The sequence below is a fragment of the Agelaius phoeniceus genome, chromosome 4 (genome assembly GCF_051311805.1).
Source record: "Agelaius phoeniceus isolate bAgePho1 chromosome 4, bAgePho1.hap1, whole genome shotgun sequence".
Taxonomy (NCBI): Eukaryota; Metazoa; Chordata; class Aves; order Passeriformes; family Icteridae; genus Agelaius; species Agelaius phoeniceus.
The window spans coordinates 73,378,806-73,392,533 of NC_135268.1; positions in this window are offsets into that span (position 1 = coordinate 73,378,806).

The following is a 13,728-nucleotide window of genomic DNA, read 5'->3' on the forward strand; positions in this document are numbered from 1 at the left end:
AAATTCCTTCTCCATCCGTGGGTCCCCAAGTCTGTAAAGGCAGCAAGAAGTGAATAATTTCCAGAGCTTTTGTTGGAATCTGGGATGAAGAAAAGTCCCTTTGGAAGAAGAACTGACTCAGAAGAGACTCTTCCAGGAAAAAGGCAATCCCAGTGGGATTGATAAATGTCCGGAACGTCCCTCAGGAATGTGATGTCAGTGACAAAATCCTGATAAGTGGGAATTTTGGAGAGGCAACTTGAAAGAGTGGGAAAGGGGCCCAAAACCACAGAGCACCGGGGTCGGCTCGGGAATGGCTCTGGAATGGGGTGTTCTGGGCAGGATCCGAGGGAAATGTGGACAAATCCCATAAAACTGAGAGATTAGAAAAGGGGATTTCATGTCAAAGGCCTGGATGGGCCAGAGACGGAAAACACCGGAATGTCCTGAGATTGCTGTTGGGATCGAGCCTTTCCGGGCAGAAAGGCTGCGAATCCCGAAAAACAAATGGAAATCTGGGATGGGAAATACAGATGGAGTGGCCAGGAGAGGCTCAGTGGGCAGAGCGGGAGAGAGAAAAGTCATGGAGCAAAGTCACGGAGACTCCGGGAGAGAAAAGTCATGGAGCAAAGTCACGGAGACTCCCAGAGAAGCTGTGGCTGTCCCTGGATCCCTGGGAGTGTCCAAGGACAGGTTGGGTTCACTGGAGACAGTGGGAGGTGTCCCAACCCCTGCCCATGGAATGGGGCGGGAACGGGACAGGATTTAATGCCCCTTCCCACTGAAACCATTCCATGATTCCTTAGAATCTACTGGGATAAGCACTGACCAGCGTGACCCTGTTTGCTTTTCCAAAATCCTATCCCACTCTCCAAAATCCAATCCTACTCTCCAAAATCCAATCCTACTGTCCAAAATCCTATCCCACTCTCTAAAATCCAATCCTACTCTCCCAAATCCAATCCCGCTCTCCAAAATCCAATCCCGCTCTCCCAAATCCTATCCCGCTCTCCAAAAACCAATCCTGCTCTCCCAAATCCAGTCCTACTGTCCAAAATCCTATCCCACTCTCCAAAATCCTATCCTGCTCTCCAAAATCCAATCCTGCTCTCCCAAATCTAATCCTGCTCTCCAAAATCCAATCCCACTCCCCAAAATCCCAATCTCACCCTCCCAAATGCCAGTCCCACTCTCCCAAATCCAATGCCACTTTCCAAAATCCCAATCCCCCTCTCCATAGTCCAATCCCATTCTCTGGGATTTTCCCCCCCCCACTCCTGACCACTTCCCCCTTTTCCATTTCTTTCCCTTCCCATGGATTTTTTTCCCCAGATTTATTCCCTCCCCGGTGTTTTCCAGCCATGTTTATCCAGGAGGAGCAGATCCTCCCCTTCCCTGCCCTGCAACACAAATGAATTGGACGCTTTGTTCCCGGGAATGCTCCAGGGAGCAGCAGGACATTATTTTGGGAATGTTTGTCCGTCGGATCAGCAGGTCCAGCAAACACCCACAGGCTGGAAACCCATCCCGATTTTTGGGAGGTTTTTTGGGGTTGTTGCTTTTTTGTCCCTGCTGGGAACAAATCTGGTTGTTATTAATCCCGGGATTTCAGCAGGGATGGCTCTGTTGCATCCCAGAAATTGTGGGAAGAGGTCGGATGGTGGGGTGGAAGTGAGATCTTGGCTCCGGGGATGTTTAAGTAGCTCAGCTCCTCCAAGCTCCTTGTTCTCCACGGACAAAGACGATTTTGGAATGATGGTGCCAGCGGGAATATTTATTCCAGATATTCCTGCCCACCCGAGTTCAACTTCTCCTCATCCTTCCAAATCCAGAAAAAAACAAAGGGGATATTTCTGATGGAATGAAACCTGGAGAGAAATACTAAAAAATTCATTTGGTTTTTGTCCTCTCAGATTTTCTCCTCTTTTCCCATTATTTTCATCTTTCCATTGGCTGTAAATTATCATGGAATTGGAGACTCGTGGAATGGTTTGGTTGGGAAAATTTTGTCGGCTTCCATGGGCCGGGACACTTCCCTCTATCCCAGGCTGCTCCAAATCCAGCTTTGATGGAAAACCCAAACCTGGGAGACACCGGAATCCCTGTCCAGGCTTCCTTGGTGTTGATCCATCAGGATCTAATCCCGATCCATTGGGATTCTCCTCATGGGAGGATTTAGATTCCTTGTTTGGAGCTGGTGCAGAGGAATCTGATTTTTGGGATTTGGGAAAATGGTCTGTTCCTGGAGTTACATGGATGGGGAAGGGAAGGGAAGGGAAGGGAAGGGAAGGGAAGGGAAGGGAAGGGAAGGGAAGGGAAGGGAAGGGAAGGGAAGGGAAGGGAAGGGAAGGGAAGGGAAGGGAAGGGAAGGGAAGGGAAGGGAAGGGAAGGGAAGGGAAGGGAACACTTCCCACTGTCCCAGCTGGATCCAAGCCCCAGTGTCCAACCTGGCCTTGGGCACTGCCAGGGATCCAGGGGCAGCCCCAGCAAATCTGGGAATTGCAGCCCAGGCAGGAATTCCTTGCCAAGATCCCAGCCCAATCTCCCCTTTCCCAGTGGGAGCCATTCCCTGGCTCCTGTCCCTGCAGGCCTTGTCCCCAGCCCCTCTCCACAGTTTCTTGTCCCAGAAAAAATGGCCCGGAAAAGATTCCCAGCCTATTCCATAAGGGGGGCTTCCCACCAGATCCAGATCCAGATCCAGGTTCTGATCGAGATCCAGATCCTGATCCCAATCCAGATCATGCTCACTTTTATTAATACAGAGCAGAATCCCCAATTTCTGGGGAAAAGAGGCAATTTAGTGGGATTGGACTTTGGTAAACAGCCATAAAAAAAATGGGAAGATGAACTCTTCCATTGTATTCCTTCCCTGGATTTGGAGCCAAAGCAGAACCTGGGTGGTGTTTGTTTAACCTCCTGAATCCAAAGGTTTTCATTCCCCGTGAATCAGCTTCCAGCTGCTCCAGGAATTCCCGGGAGGGAAGAGGCTTCATCCGTGGGTGGGGTTTTTTTTGGGATGAGTTTCTTGTTTTGTTGTTTTTCTTTTCCAGGATTATGGCCCATGGGTTGTCCGGGATGTCCCAAAATGGAAGGAGTTTCAGGTGGAATGAAAACGTGGAGCGCGAAAAGTTTATCCCAACTTTTGCAAACCTGGAATGAGGTTCAGGGTAGGTTCACTCCATGTTATCTTCAAGTGCCTTCTTTCCAGCTTGGAATATTCCGGGATTTTGGAATAAAGCCCTCTTAGTTCTTCCGGACACAGAAGGACTCGGATCTGGATTGTGAAGGAGTTGGGGATTGTGTTTTCCACATGGAATTTCCCAGTGTTTGGAAGCCGCTCTTAGATGTCCCATAAAAGGGAGATGGTCAAGACACCAAAACTCCTCGGGCAGTGCCCAAGGCCAGGCTGGGCACTGGGACTTGGAGCACCCTGGGACAGCGGGAGGTGTCCCTGCCCATGGACGGGGTGGGAACGGGATGATCCTTAAAATCCCTTCCAGCCCAAACCATTCCATGATTATTAAAATGCAGGAGAAGCAGGATCCCCCGGGGGTTTTTGGCTGAATTGGAGGTGCTTTTCCCAGACGGACACACTTGGGATCCTTCATTTTGGAGGAAAATCCTGGGAGAAGTTCAGGCCCTGCTGGATCATCTCAGGTCAGTGGTGGCTGAACAAATAATTCCCTTTTCCCACAGTGAAATTGGAATTTTCCCCTCTATTTTCCATATTTTCAACACCTGGATCCACATCTCAAGCGCCTGAAATTCAGAAATCCTTAATAACCAGATAATTTCAAATGCTTGGATCAAATAACTTCCTATTTGTAAGGATTTCTTTTCCAGCATTTATAAAATCTTTTTTTTTTTCCTTGCCATTTGTATCCAAACCACATCCCAGACACTCCAACCCCATCCAGAAAAAAAAAAATTCCGTGTCTTCCTACAGCCCTTTGATTCCTCGGGAAGCATCTGGCCTGCAGGAATATGGACAGGCTGCAAAATTCCCTTGGAGTGCCGGAGCATTTTATGGATTATCCGGACAATGGGAACCAGGAGGTTTTCGACACCTCATAAATCCCGAATCCCGCGGGGCCGCCCCGCGCTGACACATTCGGAGCTGGAAAAGGGGGAATTTTAATCACGGGATTGATGGCACGACACGGCCATGGGAGTTCATCAGCCCGAGTCCTGGGATGATCCCGCGGCGTGGGCAGCAGGAAAGGTGGGAATTCTGTCCTTCTGTCTCACTGAACTGCACAGATACGGATATTCCTTGGATCAGGGATGGGCATGGATGCTGCCATTCCCTGGATCAGGGATGGGCACAGATCCTGATATTCCCTGGATCAGGGATGGGCACAGATCCTGCCATTCCCTGGATCAGGGATGGGCATGGATGCTGCTATTCCCTGGATCAGGGATGGGCACAGATCCTGATATTCCACAGATCAGGGATGGGCACAGATCCTGATATTCCCTGGATCAGGGATGGGCACAGATCCCATTAACCAGGAATGTGCCCAGATTCCGCTCTTCCTCCACGGATCCCGCACCATCCCACCCCCTGTTCCACACAATCCCGGGATTTTCCCCAGCCTGTTCCCAGATGAGCCAATTAAACAGAAAACTCCACTTTTCCCGCTCATTTCCCACCCTGACACCCGGCCTGGCAAAGGATGGGATTTTCCCTCCCTCTTCCCACCCTTCCCTTTCCCAGGGCCTTTCCAGACCCTCATCCCGCTCATCCTGGGCGATCCCGAGGGCTCCCCGTGCGTTTGCCTGTTCCCCATTAAATCCCAACCCTGGCTCCTCTCATTAGGGAACGAGGGCTGGAACAACTTAAATTCATGGAGCACTTCAACCCCACATCCCTGGCTGAAGGATCCACAGAAAAACGGGGGAATTTTTCCCGCCTGGATGCACCAGACCTTGCTGGATTTTAGACCCTCGCATTCCAAGGATGTGACTAAAACTGGGAGCAATCCCTGGATCCTTGTATTTATCTGTCAGAAAGCCTTGGATTGCATTGGTGATTCCATTTGGGAATGCGGTGATCCTAATGGGATATTCCAGAGGTCCACGGCATCAACCACAGCCGGGAATGTGAGGAATTAGAGCAGAGCCCATGGGAACACCGGGATCCCTGGAAAGCCGTGTCAACCCTCGGCTCTGCCTGTCCCACATGGAAAACCAAGGGAAGTGGGAATTCTGCCAAGATAAACGAGCTGCTGCTCCCGAGCAGGAGATTCCAGGGATCAGGAATGGCGTCCATGACGTCATCTGGGAATCAGGGAATGGGGTGGGATAGAAGGCACCTGAAGGATCATCCCAATCCCACCCCATTCCATGGGCAGGGACACCTCCCACTGTCCCAGGTGGATCCAGCCTGGCCTTGGGCACTGCCAGGGATCCAGGGGCAGCCCCAGCAAATCTGGGAATTCCAGCCCAGGCAGGAATTCCTTGCCAAGATCCCAGCCCAATCTCCCCTTTCCCAGTAAGGAGATTTAAGGTCACATCCCACCCAAAGCATTCCATGATTCCATGATGACTCCATCCTGTAATTTTCCCCTCGTTTCTAAAGGATTTTGGCCCTTCCAGATCCCTGGATTTCTGTCGCTCCAGTGAAATCATCCCCGTCCCACTCCAGCCTCGGCACCACTCTCATTCCCTGGAAAAAAATCTTCACTTCAGGTTTCATGGAGCATTGGGATAACAAATCAGGGAATGGTTTGGCTTGGAAGGGACCTTAAAGCTTCTCCTGGGTTTCTCCCAAGGAACGTTTTCAAGGATACTCCATGGAATAAACACCATTTACCGGAGTCCTTAATCCCAAATTATCCACACCAGGCCATGATTGGGATGGGAATTCTGATTTTTATCCCAATATAAATCCTGGATCAGGGATGGGCACAGATCCCATTAACCAGGAATGTGCCCAGATTCCGCTCTTCCCCCACGGATACCGCACCTGCCCACCCCCTGTTCCACACAATCCCGGGATTTTCCAAATCTTGGCGTTTATCCCAGCCGGGGAACTCTGGAAAACTTTTTTAGGAATAAACCCCATTGGTCTTGTGGCTGCTTCGCTCCCATGGAATTGGAATTCCTGATTTGCTGGGTGGTTTTTTTTGGGGAAAAATTCCTGCGGCTGGGGGTTGAAGAGCCAGATCCATTTGGGAATAACAACTGTAAAATCCCCTCCTTGGGAGGGATCCCAGTGTGGGATCTCCATTTTCCCAGGATCTGGAGCTCGCGGGGCTGTCGGTCAGCTGCAGGCTGGAATTCCCACATAAAACGCTTGGAATGTTTTGAGGAGAGCCCATAATCCTTGGGAAAAATGATGGCCTTGGACACTTCCCACCTGTAAGGGGATGAAAGCTCTCAGCACCAGCCTGCGGCTGCTTCCCGGGAATAAATCATCCCAACCCCTCCTTCCAGGAATTCCGGGATCAGCCCCGAGCCATAAATTAGGAGCAAGTGGGAAAAGCTCCGCTCCCGGATGCTGGGACAGGCTTCGGATGTGGGAAATACCCCGGAGGGAGTTGGAATTTTCATGGATCCTCCTCCTCCTGCTCTGGATTTAAACAGGAGCTGTTCCTGCACAGAACATTCCCAGATTCCTCCGGAGGGGATTTGTCCCACTCAGCCCCTGGGGATGTTTCCAGATCCGTAAATTCCCAATGCCTGGGAAATGTTCAGCCCATTCCCCGTGCAGGGGAGGCAGGAAAAAACACTTCCAGCCTTTCTTTATCCTTTTATTTTCCCTTTTTTTCCCCCATTTCTTTTCCTTTTTTTTTTTTAATTTCTTTTTCCTTTCAATTTCTTTTTCCTTTCCTTTCCTTTCCTTTCCTTTCCTTTCCTTTCCTTTCCTTTCCTTTCCTTTCCTTTCCTTTCCTTTCCTTTCCTTTCCTTTCCTTTCCTTTCCTTTCCTTTCCTTTCCTTTCCTTTCCTTTCCTTTCCTTTCCTTTCCTTTCCTTTCCTTTCCTTTCCTTTCCTTTCCTTTTCCTTCCTTTTTCCTTCCTTTTTCCTTCCTTTTTCTTTTATTTTTCCTCTCTGGAATGTTAGGGAGGTGCTTGGAGGGACTGGCACTGCCTGCTTGGAATGTGGGGAGATTCCATGCTGAAAAATTCCCAGAATTGCTAACTTATTATTTATTATTTATTATTTATTATTTATCTATTGTTATTTACTTGTTATTATTTATTATTTATCACAATTATAATTATCATTTAATCAATATAACATTATATTAATTGATCTATTGATTAATATATTAATAAACGATAGCAGCAATAATGACAATAGAATCAGTGGTTTGGGTGGGAAAGCTCATCCCATTCCATCCCAAGAACAGCTCCCACTGTCCCAGGTGGATCCAACCTTTCCTTGGACACTTCCTGGGATCCAGGGGCAGCCACAGCAAATCTGGGAATTCCAGCCCAGCCCCTCCCCACCCTCCCGGCCAGGAATTCCTTCCCAAATTCCCACCCATCCCTGCCCTCCATCCTCTCAGGGAATATTCCAATCCCGTTTTCCATTTCTGACTCCGCAATCCATCTTGAATATCCAAAAAGCCAGGAAAAAACAATTCCCAAAATTCAGCCACGCTGAGCAACTCCTTAGGCCCTGCGGGCTTCCTAAAAACCGGAAAACTTTGAACTCTTCCTGTGAACATTCCCAAGTTCCCTTTGCTCTTCCCAGACTTGAGAAACTCCTCATCCCTCCCCTTTCCCTGGAATATTTTCTGTGTCCCTGGAATATTCCGCTCCAGCCTCCTGGAACGTTATTAACAACCCCGGCAATGGGAGAGAGCCGTAAATCCTGGCATCCCCCGGAATTTTACTGCGCTCCGAAGGGTTGGTATCGTCAGGCTCCACAAATCACCAGGATAAATCGGATTTCTGGGATGGCATTTCATCAAAATGTTTTACGGCTGTGCCACTCCGAGCTTGGATTTACGGCAGCGGCGGCTCCGCATGGAAATTTCAGGGAAAAAAGGGAAAATAACCCTGAGGCAGCTCCGAGTGGGAGAACTTGAAAGAGTTCTTGGTTTCCTTTCCCAAACTTTCTTGGAAAAGGTGAGATTTTGGGGGATCTGTGTGGGTTTGGCTCATCCTGGTTGGCTCGGTGTTTGTCACCGGGAGAAATTGTGGATTCTCCATCCTGGGAATTGTCCGTGGATAGGTTGCAGCAAGCTGGGACGATGGGAGGTGTCCCTGCCCATGGATGGGGTGGGAATGGGATGGGATTTAAGTGCCTTCCCACCCAAAACATTCCAGGATTCTGGAGCCCCTCTGCTCTGGAGCCAGGCTGGGAGAGCTGGGAATGTTCCCCTGGAGAAGGGAAAATCCAGGGAATCCTCAGAGTGCCTGCAGGGGCTCCAGGAGAGCTGCAGAGGGGCTGGGGACAAGGCCTGCAGGGACAGGAGCCAGGGAATGGCTCCCACTGGGAAAGGGGAGATTGGGCTGGGATCTTGGCAAGGAATTCCTGGCTGGGCTGGAATTCCCAGATTTGCTGGGGCTGCCCCTGGATCCCTGGCACTGCCCAAGGCCAGGCTGGATCCGCCTGGGACAGTGTCCCTGGGTTGGAATGGAATGGGATTTAATTTCCCTTCCCACCCAAACCATTCCATAATTCCATGGAATTTCATTTACAAGACAATCCCAAGTATGGAAAGTCCAAACCTCTCCTGGAAATCAGAACCAAATCCTCAGAATAAGGAGGAGATTTCCTGATTTTTTATGATTTCCTTCCCTTTTGTGTGTCCCTGGATCCTGCAGCACCTGAGCTCATGGGCTCCTCATCCCAGGAGATATTCCAGGGAATCCCCAGGCTCTGCTCCCACCCATTCCCCCTCATCCCACTTTCCCCAGCTCTATTTCACCTTCTCCCAGTGTTTGTGCTGGAAAAGTTTTCCCAGCCCCACTTTTCCAGCCCCACTGCACTTTTATTCCCAGAGAACCAAATTAGGGGAATTTTTTGGGATGCCTTTTCCCTTCCTCATCCCATCCCTGTCAGCCTCCGTGATTTCCCCTTTCCCAGGAGTTTCCCTCTGCTCCAGCACTGGCACGGACTAAATTCCCAATCCCACCTGAAAAGCAGGATGGGAATCCCAACAGGAAACTCCACCTGTGCCTGGCGCAGCCTTGGCTGGGAGATTCCAGAGGATTCCAGAGGCGAATTCCAGAGGGACTGACAGCACCTTGAGACCCATGATGGGAGCAATTCCAGCATCCAGCACCCTCTGGAATTCCAGCATTTCATGGAAGTGACTGGGACAGGAGAGAGAAGGAGATGGCAGAGCCTGGGAAAAAATTCCAGGATTTTTCCAGGCCTTTGAGGGTGAGAATGATGGGAATACAAGCTGGAATTGTCTGAGATTTAATTAAAGTAAATCTGGATTTTCCTGGGCTAAGCCAGAATTTAGTCCCGAGTGGAGCTGGGTTTAATCTGCCTTTTCCCTGTTTTCCCTGTTTTTCCCCGTTTTTCCCCACATTCCCACTTTTCCCAGGAGCTGGGAATCCTTGGGGTTAATTACCCTGTTAATTATCCCTGTTAATTATCATATCCAACCATTCCCGGGATTCTTTCAGTGATTTCCTGCAGGATTAAAATCCCTGGAAATGGGAAAAAAACCCCTTGGAAGTGGCACTGAAGGACAGGCTGGGATTGAGGATCCCAGAGGACTTTTCCAGCCTTAAAAATCCTGGGATTTGGGGATTCCTCTTCCTTCAATCCCAGCTGGAGGCTGAACACAGTTGGAGTGGTGGAATTATTGAAAACGGGGTTTATAATTTAAAACCAGGTTTATCACCATTAAAACCAATTTTTGTCATTTAACATCAGGTTTATCCTGATAAAAACTGGGTTTATCATTAAAAGCTGGGTTCATCATTAAAAACTGGGTTTATATTATTAAAACCCAGGTTTGTATCACTAAAACCCAGGATTTAGCATTAAAAACCCTGTTCATCCTTAAAAACCAGGGTTTACTGTCATAAAATTTTTGTTTTGTCATTATCAAAACCAGGGTTTATCATTACTGAAAACAGATTTTATCATTTAAAACCAGGTTTATCCTTAAAAACAAGGTTTATTGTTATAACAACCGGGTTTTATTGCTTAAAACCAGGTTTATCATTATGAAAAACCCCCAGGTTTATATCATTAAAAACCAGGCCTGTATCACAAAAACCTGGGGTTTAGCATTAAAAACCAGGTTTATCTTTATTAAAACCAGGGCTTAACATTAAAAACCAGGTTTATCATTATAAAAACCAGTGTTTATCATTATTAAAACCAGATTTTATCATTTAAACCCGGGCTTATCGTGACAAAACCCAGGTGTGATCCTTAAAAATCATTTTTTTTATGAGAAAAACTGCATTTATCATTAAAAACCAGGTTTACATTATTTAAAAAAATGAGGGAAAACCAAGGAAAGGAGGAGGAGGGAAAACCATGGGAAGGAAGAGAGAAATTCATGGAAAAGAGGAGGGAAAAGGGGGAGGGAAAACCATGGAAAAGGGGAGGGAAACCCATGGAAGAGAGGAGGGAAAACCATGGAAAAGAGATGGGAAAACCATGGAAAAGAAGGGGAAAAATGAGGAGGGGAAACCATGAAAAGGAGAAGGGAAAAATCATGAAAAGAAGAAGTGAAAACCACAGAAAAAAGGAAGGAAAACCATGGAAAAGAGGAGGGAAAACCATGGAAAAGAGAGGGGAAAACCATGGAAAAGAGAGGGGAAAACCATGGAAAAGAGGAGGGAAAACCATGGAAAGGAAGAGGGAAGTACATGGAAAAGAGGAGGGAAATCCATGGAAAAAAGGAGGGAAATCCATAAAAAAGGGGAGGGAAACCCACGCCTGTGTCTCTCCTGCCTTTCCAAGATCCGTATTATCCCAAAAACCAGTCTCTGGCTCATTCCCTGCCCTCCAAGGGAAAAGCAGAGCATGGAATCACTTCCGTAGGCTCCCTGTCCCTTTTCCTTCCTGGGAGAGTTTTCCAAGGGCACTTGGAGCTGGAATCCTCTTGGCTTGAAAAGCTGGGAATCTCAACTCCACCAAGTTCCAAGCTGGGAATCTCACCTCACTCCCACTCCAAGTTGGGAATTGGTTTTTTGGGATCCATCTGCCAAGGAATGGGAGAGGAAAACTCCAGAGCCACCCCTGTTTTCCGTCACATTGGGATCCGATTGCTCCAAAGTCAGGAACCTCCAGGATGGGAAGGAGCCTTAAATCCTGGGAATGAATCAGGAGCTGGAGGTGCTGGGAGCAGCACAGGTTCCAATACTGGATCCATATTTTAGGGCTCCCGGCTCACCAAACAGAGGGAAAATGGATTTTTTTCCATTGGGATGAGCAGGGATCACATCCAAGGGCAGGGACGATTCCCATTGTCCCAGGTGGATCCAGCTTGTTCCTGGGATCCAGGGGCAGCCCCGGCAAATCTGGGAATTCCAGCCCAGGCAGGAATTCCTTGCCAAGATCCCAGCCCAATCTCCCCTTTCCCAGTGGGAGCCATTCCCTGGCTCCTGTCCCTGCAGGCCTTGTCCCCAGCCCCTCTCCAGCTCTCCTGGAGCCCCTGCAGGGGCTCTGAGGATTCCCTGGAGTTTTCCCTTCTCCAGAGGAGCATTCCCAGCTCTCCCAGCCTGGCTCCAGGGCAGATGGGCTCCTCCTCTCCATGGACTCATCCCAAAATTCCAGCTGGGCCCTTCCACACCTGCCAAGGCTGGGCTCACCCCGTGCCTAGGCCAGGATTTGGATAAGATTCCCATGGGACACAGCTGTGCCAGGATGAGTTTTATGGGATCTCAGCCCATCCCATTCCCAGGATCCACTGGAGCTTTAACTGGGAGCAACTGGCCCAAGCCCATCCCAGCCATTCCCATCCCAGCCATTCCCATCCCAGCCATTCCCTCATTCCCATTTGTACCATTTTTGTGGGAACGGTTCATCCCATGTGCAGGGCAGGCATTGCCCTGTTCCCGACACATCCCCGGCCGGATGAACGAAGGCAGTGGGAATTTTCCGCCCCGGGAATGTCGGGAGCAGCTGGGCTTCGTTACGGATCCGGCGCTGTCTGGTTTGAGTTCACACCTTGGGAATTGGGCCTGGCTCGGCTCTCACCTCATCAGACGGGCTGGGATCGGATTCCTGCCGGCCTGGAAAAAACCTGGGAATTGGAGGAGGGTTTTATGGGGATTGTGCACTCTGGAAAGGCTTTAAAGGGAAAGAGGACAGGGATGGATGGGATTCTGGGAAGGAGAAGCTGTGGCTGCCCCTGGATCCTTGGAAGTGTCCAAGGCCAGGTTGGACACTGGGATTGGATCCACCTGGGATAACGGGAGGTGTCCCTGCCCATGGATGAGATGGGGATGGGATGGGATTTAAGGTCCCTTCCCACCCAAAACATTCCAGGATTCTGGAGTCCCTCTGCTCTGGAGCCAGGCTGGGAGAGCTGGGAATGTTCCCCTGGATAAGGGAAAAATCCAGGGAATCTTCAGAGTGCCTGCAGGGGCTCCAGGAGAGCTGCAGAGGGGCTGGGGACAAGGCCTGCAGGGACAGGAGCCAGGGAATGGCTCCCACTGGGAAAGTGGAGATTGGGCTGGGATCTTGGCAAGGAATTCCTGCCTGGGCTGGAATTCCCAGATTTGCTGGGGCTGCCCCTGGATCCCTGGCAGTGCCCAAGGCCGGGTTGGATCCACCAGGGACAGTGGGAGCTGTCCCTGTCCGTGGCAGGAGGTGCAGGTGGAGATTTCTCCCTCAGGACAATTAATTATCATTAATGAAGGACATTAATTAATTAAATCAATTCCATTTAAGGGCATCTCCTACTCCTTTGATTTGCTTCTTTCCCAAATTTTCCTCTCCTCCCTTTCATCCCAAACTTTTCCCTGTTTCTCAGCCATGCTTCCCATGCTCCTGATAAACCCCAAACTGGAAAAATTCCCATCAGAGCTCCAAGGAATCTCTCCGAGTCCTCAAATATCCCTAAAAAAAGCAGGAAAATCGCCAGTGACCACTCCAGGCATAAAATCAATTTTAAAAATCGGAATTTTTTCAATAAGATCAATAAAAAAATAGGATTTTTTTGCCCAAAACTTTGCAGGCACCATCCCAAAATCCCAGAGATCTCCGGTGCCCGAAATTCCCGGGCTGAGGGAGGTTAAAGTTGCCACAAATCCCATTTGACCTCCTGAATGGAATTAATGAGCCGGAAAACTTCCCATGGATAATCCAATGAGGTGGATAAAAAGGTCCTGAACTCCTTGGCATGAAGTCAATTCCAAGAGAATTCCCTTTCCCTCTAATCCCTGCTGGCAGAACGGCCCAATCCTGGCTTTTCCTGGAATTTTAGGGCATTCCCAGCCCGGTTATTGGATTTTCCTGTGGTTTATTTGGGAAGCAAAATTCATGAATTAATAATAAAATTGCTTCTATGCGGATCAGGAGGAAAAATTCCAAGAAAAAGGGGAATTTTTTATTCCTGAGTTTATTCCTTCCTTGTTTTTTATTCCAGCATCCATCAGGAACCCTAAATTTAGACCAGGATTTGTTAGTGCTGATTTTAACCCAAATTTAAGCCAGTTCAAGGTTCCAGACCGGGAAAACCCTGAATTTTATCCCTGTTTTCAATTGGTTTGGATCTTAAAAAAAAATCCATAAATAAACAGAGCCTTTCATGAACTTCCAGGATTTTTTTTCCCCATCCCAAATCCAAAAAAATCCCTCTAAAAATGGGATTTT